This window comes from Wolffia australiana, chromosome 7 (genome assembly GCF_029677425.1).
Source record: "Wolffia australiana isolate 7733 chromosome 7, ASM2967742v1".
Taxonomy (NCBI): Eukaryota; Viridiplantae; Streptophyta; class Magnoliopsida; order Alismatales; family Araceae; genus Wolffia; species Wolffia australiana.
Genome location: NC_135841.1, coordinates 16478005 through 16490208, shown reverse-complemented (window position 1 = coordinate 16490208; position 12204 = coordinate 16478005). Strand labels below are relative to the sequence as shown.

The window sequence follows — 12204 nt, the reverse complement described above, 5'->3', positions numbered from 1 at the left end:
GAGAAAGAGATACAGAGTGAGATAGAATGGGAGAAAGAGTGAGAAAGGGAGACAGAGAGAGAGAAAGACAAAGAGAGAGGGATACAGAGAAAGAGAGACAAAGAGAGAGAGAGGGGACGGAGAAAGAGAGACAAAGAGAGATAGAAAGAGAAAGAAATGTAGAATGAGATAGAATGGGAGAAAGAGCGAGAGAGACAAAGACAGAGAGATAGAAAGAGAAAGAGATTTAGAGTGAGATAGAATGGGAGAAAAAGTGAGAGAGAGACAAAAAGAGATAGAAAGAGAAAGAAATATAGAGTGACATAGAGTGGGAGAAAGAGTGAGAGAGAGAAAATGAGAGAGAGACAAAGACAGAGAGATAGAAAGACAGAGAAAGAGAGACAAAGAGAGCGATACAGAGAAAGAGAGACAAAGAGATAGAGATATAGATAGAGAAAGAGAGAGAGACACAGAGAGAGAGAAAGAGAGAGACAAAGAGAGAGAAGGGGGGAGAGAGAGAGAGAGAAAGAGAGAGAGAGAGATGAGGGCCAGGTCGACTTAGCCGACGAAACCGAAAGGTTCGGTCGACCGGCCGACCAGACCACCCAACTCCCACACGGATCTTGCAGAACGTCAACGACTTTGCAATACCTTGGTCAGGATTCGGCAACAGGACTTTCAATGGACAGTTCAAAGTCAGACAAGTAACAAGGTTTTTAATATCATCTCTCTCATCCAAGAGCCTTAGTGAGATGCCCTTTGACCGCGTCCTCTTTTTCTGATCATTAGTTGGGTCAAGTCATAGTCAGAAAATCCTTTTTTTAAGACGGACGTCTGTCCACCGTTCACTTCCTAACCGCAGGTCCGCAGCCCATCGCGCACGAAGTCGCTAACTCTTCAATGCTCGCACGAAGCTCTCTTGAATGCCGAAAAAAGGAATCCCCCCCGAGCGCTCTCTTGCTTCTAGTTGCGTACAACAATTAAAAGTTTAAAACTGGCACGGTGAAAATCTTCAGAATTGTATCGAATGAGTAATCAATGCTGTGACTAAGGGTATCTGGTGATTAAATAACTAGCAATACATGGTGAATTCTTCCAAGCCTCTGAATGGGATCTAAGCACCCGGCGTGCTTTCTCCTTGACGGCGGTCGAGCAGTCAGCCTGCAACACCAAGCAAAGCTTGGACACGGCCCCCACTTTCAACATCTCCTGCAGCACCTCGTTCGTCGCCGAGAACTTGCACACAGACGACAAAATCCTCACCGCGAGATCATCTGCAACGGGGGAAACTCTCAAAATCCTCTTCGCCACCACCGCGATCCCCGCTCCATGACCCACCAAATCCGCCCTCCCGTCCGCGCAGCTGCAGAGGTGGTCCATTAGACCCAGTATGAGCTCGCTCGTTCTCTTATCCGGAGTCGCCAGCTCCAGCTCGATAAGCGCTTTCACCGCTCCGGCTTCAGCGATCTTGCTTCTATTCGTGCCCATCGGGCAGGCTTTAAGAAGCACCTTCAACGCCGATTTTACAGTTTGAGGAGACGACCGGGTGTTCAGAACTGAGATGACGGCAAGGAAGAAATCAGGCTTAAGCCTCTCCCCCACAGTTGAATTCACCACGCTGAGAACCGTCTTCAAGAAGACAGTCCCACGGTGCCTTGGTCCATTACTGCTTGTATCGGACCTGGCATGTTTTAGAACCCAAGTTAAAGATTCGATGAGGTCGTAGTCGTCTGCTGCGAGCGGCTTCAGCGCGTCTCGTGAAACTTTAAGCGCGGTGAGGACTGCAATCGCATCCTCTGCGCGCTGAATGCGGTTGGATCTGTAGGACTGGATGATGATGGAAATCATACAATTGGGTACTCCTGCTTGAACCATGGACCGCCGATTGCTCTCGCTATCGGTGGAGAGAGAAGCGAGAAGCCGAAGAGTATCCGATGTTAGCGCGGGGTCGGAGAGATCGTGAAGAAGTTTGCTGATACGAGGCCGGGTGAGAGGCTCGCGCGGCGTGGGGATCCGGTCAACGCCGTTGGATGCGTTGGCCGCGCACCAGGCTTGGATCAGACGGCGGAGAGTGTGGTTGGGCGTGATATCCAGATCTCGCGATAGGGGCTGCTTTGTCAAGGGGCAGGTCAGCTTCTTGTCGAGGAAGAGCCACCTCTCGATGCTTTCACGATCGTAGGTGATGCCCGTGGCGATCGTCACGGGGTCCTTCATGATTTGGAGAGAAATTGGGCAGACGAAGTACCTGGGCACATCGACTCCCTCTGTCTCCATGGCTGTTGTTCTTGCGCGGCTATCCCTCTTTCGGAGGAACCAAAGTCGTTCTTGAAGCGTGTGGAGGATAGATTTGAGGTTGGAGGTTGGAGAATACCAACCATCGGCACCGGTATTTATCGGTTTGGCAAGACCATAATTTATTAAGGGCGGCACTTGTAGAAAACCCCACGGTTCGAGCGGGCGATTCGCCTCTATCTCTCTCTTTCTCTTTCTTTCTGACTCTTTCTATCTATTCACTCTCTTCTCCTTTCTCTCTTTTTCTCTCTTTCACGCTGTTTCTCTCTCCTTTTCTCTTCTTCCTATCTCTCTCTTTCTCTTTCTTTCTGACTCTTTCTATCTATTCTCTCTCTTCTCCTTTCTCTCTTTTTCTCTCTTTCACGCTGTTTCTCTCTCCTTTTCTCTTCTTCCTATCTCTCTCTTCTCTTCTTCTCTGTCTCTTCTTTTTTCCACCTCTTCCTCTCTCTACCTCTTTCTCTCTTCGTTCTATCTGTTTCGATATCCTTCTATCTCTTTCTCTCTCTTTTTCTTTCTACCTGTTTCTATCTCTTTCTCTCTTTTCTTCTTTCTATCTCTTTCCATCTTTCTCTCTCTTCTTCTTTCTACATGTTTCTATCTCTTTCTCTCTTTTCTTCTTTCTATCTCTTTCCATCTTTCTCTCTCTTCTTCTTCTTTCTATCTCTTTCTCTCTTCATCTTTTTTATCTGTTTCTCTCTCGTCTTGTTTCTATCTTTTTTCTCCCTCTTCTTCTTTCTATTTCTTTCTCTCTCTTCTTCTTTCTATATCTCTCTCATCTTCTTCTCTATCATTCTCTCTCTTATTCTATCTATATCATTCTCTCATCTTCTTCTCTATCATTCTCCCTCTTTTTCTTTCTATTTCTTATCTCGTTTCTTTCTATCTCTTTCTCTCATCTTCTTCTCTATCATTCTCTCTCTTATTCTATCTATATCATTCTCTCATCTTCTACTCTATCATTCTCCCTCTTCTTCTTTCTATTTCTTATCTCGCTTCTTTCTATCTCTTTTTCTCATCTTCTTCTCTATCATTCTCTCTCATTCTTTCTCTCCTTCTCCCACTCTTTCTCTGCATTCTCTCTCTTCTTCTGCTTTTCTTTCTCTCTTTTCTTCTGCCTCTCTTTCTCTGTCATTCTCTCTCTTCTTTTGCTTTTCTTTCTCTCTCTTCTTCTGCCTCTCTTTCTCTCTATTCTTCTGCCTCTCTTTCTCTCTCATTCTCTCTCTTCTTCCCCTCTCTCATTCTCTCTCTTCTTCCCCTTTCTCATTCTCTCTCTTCTTCTTTCCCTCATTCTCTCTCTCTCTTTCTCTCTCTTCTTCTCCCTCTCATTCTCTCTCGCTTTCTCTCTCTTCCCCTCTCCTTCTCTCTCTTTCTCTCTCTTCTTCTCCCGCTCTCTCTCATACTTTCTTTCCTTCTCCCACTCTTTCTCTGTCACTCTCTCTCTTCTTCTGCCTCTCTTTCTCTCTCTTCTTCCCCTTCTTTTTCTGTCTCATTTTCTCCCATTTTCTCTCTTCTTCTCCCTCTCATTCTCTCTCTTTCTCCCTCTTCTTCCCCCTCTCATTCTCTCTTTTTCACTCTCTTCTTCTCCCTCTCATTCTCTCTCTTTCTCCCTCTTCTACCCCCTCTCATTCTCTCTTTTTCACTCTCTTCTTTTCCCTCTCATTCTCTCTTTTTTCTCTCTTCTGCTCCCGATCATTCTCCCTCTTTCTCTCTCTTCTGCTCCCTATCATTCTCTCTCTTTCTCTCTCTCTTCTTCTCCCTCTCATTCTCTCTCTTCTTCTCCCTCTCATTCCCTCTCTTTCTCTCTCTTATTCTCCATCTCATTCTCTCTCTTCTCCCTCTCATTCTTTCTCTTTCTCTCTCTTCTCCCTCTCATTCTCTCTGTTTCTCTCTTTCTCCTTCATTCTCTCTTTCTCTCTCTTCTCCTCCCTCTGATTCTCTCTCTTCTTCTCCCTCTCATTCTCTCTCTTTCTCTCTCTTATTCTCCCTCTCATTCTCTCTTTCTCTCTCTTCTCGCTCTCATTCTTTCTCTTTCTCTCTCTTCTCCCTCTCATTCTCTCTCTTTCTCTCTCTTCTCCTCCCTCTCATTCTCTCTCTTCTTCTCCCTCTCATTCTCTCTCTCTCTCGCTCTCTCTTCTTCTCCCTCTCATTCTCTCTCTCTCTCGCTCTCTGTTCATCTGCCTCTCTTTCTCTCTCTTCTCCCTCTCATTCTCTCTCTTTCTCTCTCTTCTTCTCCCCTCATTCTCTCTCTTCTTCTTCCTCTTATTCTCTCTCTTCTTCTCCCTCTCATTCTCTCTCCCTCTCTTCTTCTCCCTCTCATTCTCTCTCTCTCTCGCTCTCTGTTCATCTGCCTCTCTTTCTCTCTCTTGCTCTCTGTTCTTCTGCCTCTCTTTCTCTCTCCCATTCTCTCTCATATTTGCCCTCTTCTTATCTCTCTTTCTCTCTTTTCTTCTCTCATTATTTCTCCCATTCTTTCTCTCGGGTGAACTTGACATAACACAGAGGACGAGGAACCTGATCCTGTGGCGGATCGATGGTCGGGAGCATTTCTTGGAAGGACTCTACTTCATGAATGTAGCGCGTGACTTGGGTTTTCAGCTTAAACATGAAGTCAACAGTCAAATCCCTGTCCGTCCTCTTCGTTCCTTGGTACCTTTTAAAGCACGCCGTCACCATTTCAGGTTTACGGCTCATTCCCTTCCCATGTTCCATTTGTCTCGGTTTAACCTACCATGTGCTCTCACAAAACGACAACCTATTATTTTTAGCACCGTATGGTTGAGCACGATAAGGGTTCATGAAAAACCATACAAGCCGCGCTTTCGGTAAACGACCGTGCTAGTCAAGTCATCTATCTAGTATTTCCAAACACCGCCAAAGATTGATGAATTACCAGATTTCCTGGGTTTGAACTTGGAGTCAGAAAAGCGCCCAATAAAGAAAACTGAAACCGAGAAGCACCGCTCTCTCTTTCTCTCTTTCTGCAGCCATAGAGATTGACTTTTCATTGCGTTCTATAGACTCCAACGTAGTAGCCAATGTCACGAGTGCTTGTAGAAATAGCAACGCTGTCGAGGACGGGGTCAAATCACTTTGTATAATTAATGTCACTATAACTTTCGCCAGATATACCAGATAATTACCAGAAGTGAGACTCCCAATTCCTAATCATAGAGTATTTAGACATGGGTGTGAAATGCTCCCACAATTTCTGACCAGGGATCAAACTTTGAGTTTATGATAAAACTCCCATGGGCAATGGATCAACAGTTGGGAGGAATGAACAAATAATTCAAGAAGAACAGGAGCATATAGTTCCAGATTGTCCCGGACGTGGACAATGGATGGGACGGGACAAATTTCATCACGTCCGACGTCCAGAGTAAGTTCAGGGATGGACGGGACAGTTTTTCGTCCAACGATAAAAAAACCGTCTGTCCAATCATACAGGGACAGTTTTTTGTCCCATCCAGTCCTCCCGGGACAAATTTTCATCCTGAAATTTGTCCCGGACGAAAAAAACCTATTTTATATTTTTAGTATATTAGTATAGATTTTTTCAAGTTGTTTAGGGAATGAGGGAATGACTGAGGAGATAGAACGCATAGGGACATATGTACAATTATTTCTGAGTGGCGTCCATTTGCATGCATGTAAACATACAAGGACTTTGATGCAAATTGTCATAGCGAGGCCACATGGCAACATCTCAACCGTCGGATGTGAATCCTGCGGTTTTTCGTCCAGATTCGTCCGTCCATCGTCCGAGACCTCTGGACGGACTGTTTTTCATCCCATGGGAGGAAAACCGTCCTGTCCGGTGGTCCCGAAGACGATTTTTTGTCCTGAAATTCATCCGGATCCTCGGACAGGACGAGTTTTTCATCCTGGGATGAAAAAATCGGCCCGTCCGGGTCCCTGCACTATACAGAAGCAGTTGTTGGGCCAGGCCCGAAAAAACTGGATTACTCCCCGACGAAGAGAAAAAAAGAAAATTTCGGGTTTTGTGCTGTTGGAAGGGAGATGTAAAGGGGCAACCGAACGGTAAGAAGCTTTCTGAGTGAAATCAAAGTGGGAGAAGTTTAAAGGGATAAATGCAGTAGGATTCTCGCTATTGACATATAGAATTATATTTGTTGGGGTTTGTCAGCCCCCCCATTACGAGAATGTGGAGGGGAAGGGGGGTTGATTAGTCAAGCCCCAATAAAGGAGGGGGATATGAAAAGGCTGAACCCTCCCTGATGGCGAAGCCCTCAACTTATCCGTGCTTTTTTTCTTAGGTCTAGGTCAATTTTCATCTTTTTTTTTAGGTTAAATTGCTTTCCCTTATTTTCCTCAAGGTTCCTATAAAAGGAACCCCACATGTAAGAGAACGCAGATTTTTCCTTTTGAGAAAAGAATTTTTGGAAGAAGGTTCGAGTGACCTCGAGCGGCTCCGCCGCCGGCATCGGCCCTGTTTGTCTGCCCGTGCTGCCAGGCCGCGCTCCGCGCCGCCCTCGCTCTGCCTGCCCTGCCTGCATCGTTGCGCCCGCGCCGCCCTCGCTGCGCCAGCGCCACCTCGTCCGCCTGCCTTGCCGCACCGCCGCCTGCGCGCCCGCGCCGCCTCGCGCGCCCGTGGCACCCGCGCGCCCCGCGCCGCCGCTTCGCCGCGCCCGCCGCCCCGCCGTGCGCGCCGCCCACGCGCCCGCGCGCGCCTCGCCGCGCCCGCACCGCCTGCGCGCCCGCACCGCCTTACGCTTCCCGCGCCGCCTGCGCGCGCACCCGCGACCAGGTCACCCCACGTCGCGCCGCGCGCCGCCCGCGCCGCCCGCGCGCCTTCCGCGGCGCCCGCGCCGACCCACGGCGCCCGCACCGACCACGGCGCCCGCGCCCTCCAGCGGCGCCCGCGCCGTACGGCGCCCGTGGCGTCCGCGCCGTCCGCGGCGCCCGGAGCGCCAGCGGCACCCGCGACGCCGTGCCGCCCGCGCACCTCCGCGTGCCGCCCGGACTCGCCCCGCCCCCTGCGCGCCCGAGTCACCCGGTGCCGCCACGCCGCCAGCACCCCGTGCTTCAATCATAGTGCTTCAATCCTTTGATTTTCCTATCCCCTACACACCCACTAGATACCCTAGCCATTTGGAAATTGACTCCCACATTATCCAAAATCAAGGTTTGTTTCATCTTTGCATGATCATGATCCGCTATATAAAGCCAAACTTCCCTATACATGTAATTCAAATTAATGGATGAAGAAGGTCTCCTAAAGGTGGGCTTTCAATTATAAATGGAAGACCAAATAAAGGTTGGCAATTTTAAGGACATGAAATGTTCTCCCCCACTAAATTATGCAATATCCTCAACGCATGGGAATGAACATAAATATAATTCAGAAGTTCAGAATTGCAAACCTGCTTAGGCCTGATCCTTAAATTTCTTTGAAGAACTTACTAATGATGAGCCGACATCTCGTTGCCATGTGTAAGAATTGTGCTTCTTCTTCTTTTTATTCCTGTAAAACTAAAACTAAAAGCAAAACAAAATCAAAGCTGGGGAATGTGGTTAGTTCCCATTATATGTGAAAGTGAAAATGCAAACAAAGAAAAATACAAATTAAAGAAAGAAATGAAAAATGACAAGTTATATGAATGTTAGTATTTAGAGTCATACAAATGGCTCTATAATGAACTTCGGAATCCATAATTCCTTATGTGATATTGTTTTAAATTGTTCTAAGATGGATTTGGGAATCCACACTCTTCGCTCCTGATTTTGGGTTGAAATACCTTTTGTCTTCATCGACATAATAGTATAGGAATCCATCTTTTATGCTCATACATCCCATGATTCCCTAAATAGTCATTCCTATGATCCCCACACCTCCTTCTCATGTCAAAATCTGTAATCTTCCTTCCATTTATACATCTATTTTCCTTCTTTTAGTAAGGCAGCAAACTTTTTAGTCAATGATTCATTCTCCATTTTTTACTTTTCTAACCTTTCATGCATCTCACTCTTTTGATAATTTAATTTCTTCATATCATTTCTCAAGTGGAAATTAACTATTTTTAAATCAAAAAGTCCCGCTTGAGATGATATGCATGATGGTTTACAGAAATTTTGAGATGGTGGACTAATGGATGGTAATGATGAATCAACTGTTTTAGGGATAGAACTAGGTTGAGAAGATAAATCGTCTACCACAGTTTCTTCCTTAGGAATTTTTTCATGTAATCCTCAAAGTGTACACTTTTGCTATCAGAAATATCTAGACTAAGGGACACAATATTATCTTCTTTTCTAAGGATTACCTCTCCTTCCTCAATATCAATCATAGCTCTAGCTGTTTTCAAGATCTACCAAGAACTAAGAGTGTTTTCTTTGATTTTCCTTCAAGGATCACAAAATCAGATCTGAATTGAAACCCCTCTATATCAATGCAAATATTGGAGATTTTTTCTTTAGAAGCTATCTGGACTCCATCATCAAAAAAAACAACATCACAAGAGGGCATTACCTTTCCTATAGGGTGTCTCGCAAACATAGAAGAAGGTATGATATTCAGATTGGAACCAAGATCTATAACTACATTCTTGAATTTGTTCCTCTGTATTTTTGTATTCTCTTTGTTCCAACGGCTTCTCATACAAGTTCCTTCTCCTAGGAGATTTTCCTACAGGCTTTCTGAAGTTATTTGAGGGTTGTGAAATTTTTGCTCCTCCACTTCATCCCCTAATTTTTCTAATCCTCCACTATTTTCTTTGGTTATCATGTCACCTATAGGTCCTTGACATCTATCATTCTCTATTTTTGTAATTCTTTCATTGAACTCCATCATATGATCCTTCACTTGAGATATCATGGATATCATAGTTTGGACAACCAGAACTATTTGAGAATGATCAGGGATAGGAGCACTAATAGGTCAGTCAATGGTTGTTGGAGAACTTGATCTTGTAAGGCTATTAGTAGTGGTGGTACTAATTTGGGAGCTACTACTCACATCCATAATATTAGTAGAAGAACTTATATTTGGACTTATGGCTATAGGAGATGCTGGCTTCTGATATCTAGGATAATTTAGAGGATCCTGAAACTCAAAATTAGGGCTTTAAAAAGATTCAATTTTCTTTCTTTAAAATGCTTCAAGATTTCCCTAGGATCATCTCTAAGATTCCAATAAGAATTTTCCTTAAGTGCAAGGTATTCTTCACAACTTCGTGGCTCATAAAATTCTTTAAGTTTCCTACGAGCAGTATTTTCATGCGAATCTTAAGGATATGTAGGAAATTCCATCATCTCTTAATCGTTTTATGATGCGTACCTTGTCCAGTGATTGTATTGCTTGTTGGACTTCTATTATGTTCCATTTTCTCCTTTTAGAGGATCTTCCATTTTTGAAATATCATAGGGTGAGAATAAAAAATAAAAGTAAAAAAAATTACATCAATGGATGTGTATAAGTCGCAATTGTGATGAACACCTTCTTTTGTAACACAGGCACTCAAGAAAAAAGATTAGTGCACATTAGTTAAATAAAAATAAATAACAAAATCTCCGATAGTTTGTTTTGAGGACAAGTCAGATTATCTCAATTAAGAAAATCAAAACAAAAAAAATTGACAAATTTTGGATTTACTCCATGTGTTTTGATAAAATTCAAATTTCTGAATTTCAAACAAGATTTGACTACAAATTCAGAATGTATCAAGACAATTATGATCAGTAAATTTGTATCTCTTAATTTTTAATCTCAGATACTCACCGTGCCTCCCCGGAAACGGTGCCAATTGATAAGCCTAAAAATTATGTGTAAATACGTCGTTGATTGGGCTTTTAGACTTATGCAATAAAATTTATAAATACCCTTAATCACTAAATACTATGTCATAACAAGGTTTATCTGATCTAATGAATGTTTGATTTGAATTTTCTCACTTTATTTGTTGCCCAGGTGTTAAGATTTCCAATGCATGTAACGGCATTCAAAAATTCCTCATATACCAAAATTTGCATGATTTTTCATCCACTGCCTCTTAGTGCCCCATTTTGCCACGTAGGGCCATATTGACGACCCTCAATTGTGTGGCAAGAAGGACGGTCAAATGTTGTTTTTAACTCCCATTTTTATTTGATGACCTTAAAAGCGTACACAAGAACTTCCTAAAATCATATGAAATTATTATAACCAGTCTATAACAAATTAAATACTGTTTTGATTTATTTAAAATGGTTTTGACGAGTTTTCCTTCATTTCATTGATTCTCCTCTTTTGAAAATGGTGAGAAATTGAGAAAAATATAAAATGACCTGAACAATAATTTTAAAATATTTTTGAATCGCTCAGTACTCTCTCAATATCTGTTTCTTTTGGATTTAACCTTGTGTACCGTATTCTTAGTAAGGAAAATTTTATAAATATTTATACATAACTTAGAGCCTTAAAATGACTTACTTATGCCAAATTCTAAGTTTTCAACTGTTCTTTGTGCTTTTTGATGGGCATGTTCTAAGGTGCATCCATAATGAACAGAAAATAGTGGGAACGAGGGCATGCATACAGATGGGATAATTATCTAAATACCCTTATATTATTTTCTATTACATATCGTGACAAGCTTTTCTTATTTTCTCATTGATTGGTACCTTCTCCATCTAAATTTTAGCTGCTCTAGCTTCAGAATTTTTAAAAGCTAAATAAATTGGAGGATACAATTGTGCCTCATTATCCTTTGATTATTCATTCTAAAGCCCAAGTCATGTCTGGCCATTTTACACCAATTCCCATAATAAATTAACTCCTATTTCAGCACACATGGAACTAGAGAATATTCATGAATCAGAAAAAATGGTTGACTTCAAATAAAAGAATATAAGTTAATGAAAAAGTATCCATGATGGACATAAACAAAAATTTATTAATGATTCATGAATATGTGGTTTATCTAGTTAATAATACGATAGAATCAAGATGGATCAGAATACAAAAAATTATGAAAATAGCTTAGAATTCACCATGTTAGCAAAAGTTAATGAATGAAAAGTAAAGCATGGGCCTATTAAGTAAATAGTTTGTATCTTAGATCAATTTAATGAATTGGGTTTGCAAACATAACTTCACTGGCTCATAGGATCATCGACTGAACTAGTACATGGGTAACATGCCAATTCGCATGCCAATTTTCATAAGAAATAACATGCCAATTTTCATAGTAATTTATGCACTTTGTGTTTATTCCCCTTCACATTATCATAAATATATGTTATTAGATTTTAAATTTATTTCACTTTTCTCGTGAATTTCCAATTTTTCTTTATTTTATGGTATTTTTGCATTATTTTCTTACATCAATTTCATAAATAAAATAAATTCACAAGTCAGAAGATATCTATTTGACTGTATTTAAAAATTTCAAAGGGTTTATTATATTTTAATGGATTTTAGAATTTTAATGGAATTTTTGGAAGTTGAATTAATAAAGAAAATAATTTTATAATTCAAATTAATGAACTTATAAAAATTTTATCAATGAATTTATTGACGTTTTCCACTCTTTGAAGTTTGTGCCTAGGCTGGCAATTGGCTATCTAGTTCGGAGGAGCGAGAAATTTGTTGGCTTAGATTCAACCACATTGAAACGGTGATATCTAATGAGCCAGAAGGAGATTTGGGCTGAATATTTGAGGGTAGTTCCACATTTCCCTGCTCTATCTAGTCACCATTTTGGACCTATAAATAGGACCCCCCATCATTGTAAAAAAGAAACCCTTGAAATTTGTTCCTAATTACAATGAGCATAGTGATTTTCTCATTCAAAATCTCTTTTGGGTCCAAGTGAAAACGATTGAAGGAGTGACATTCAGATCAAGACACATGAACAGAAAGCATCTATCCATTTGTTGGGCACGTTATGATGAGGTTAGTGATATCTTCTTCTTTTTATGAATTATGTCTTTGCC

At 42.0% G+C, this 12204-nt stretch overlaps 1 pseudogene; it reads right to left on the bottom strand.

Moving 5' to 3' along the window:
- Positions 1-959: 959 nt before the first annotated feature.
- On the bottom strand, positions 960-2439 carry LOC144705810 (E3 ubiquitin-protein ligase PUB23 pseudogene; annotated as a pseudogene).
- Between the last annotated feature and the right edge of the window lie 9765 nt (positions 2440-12204).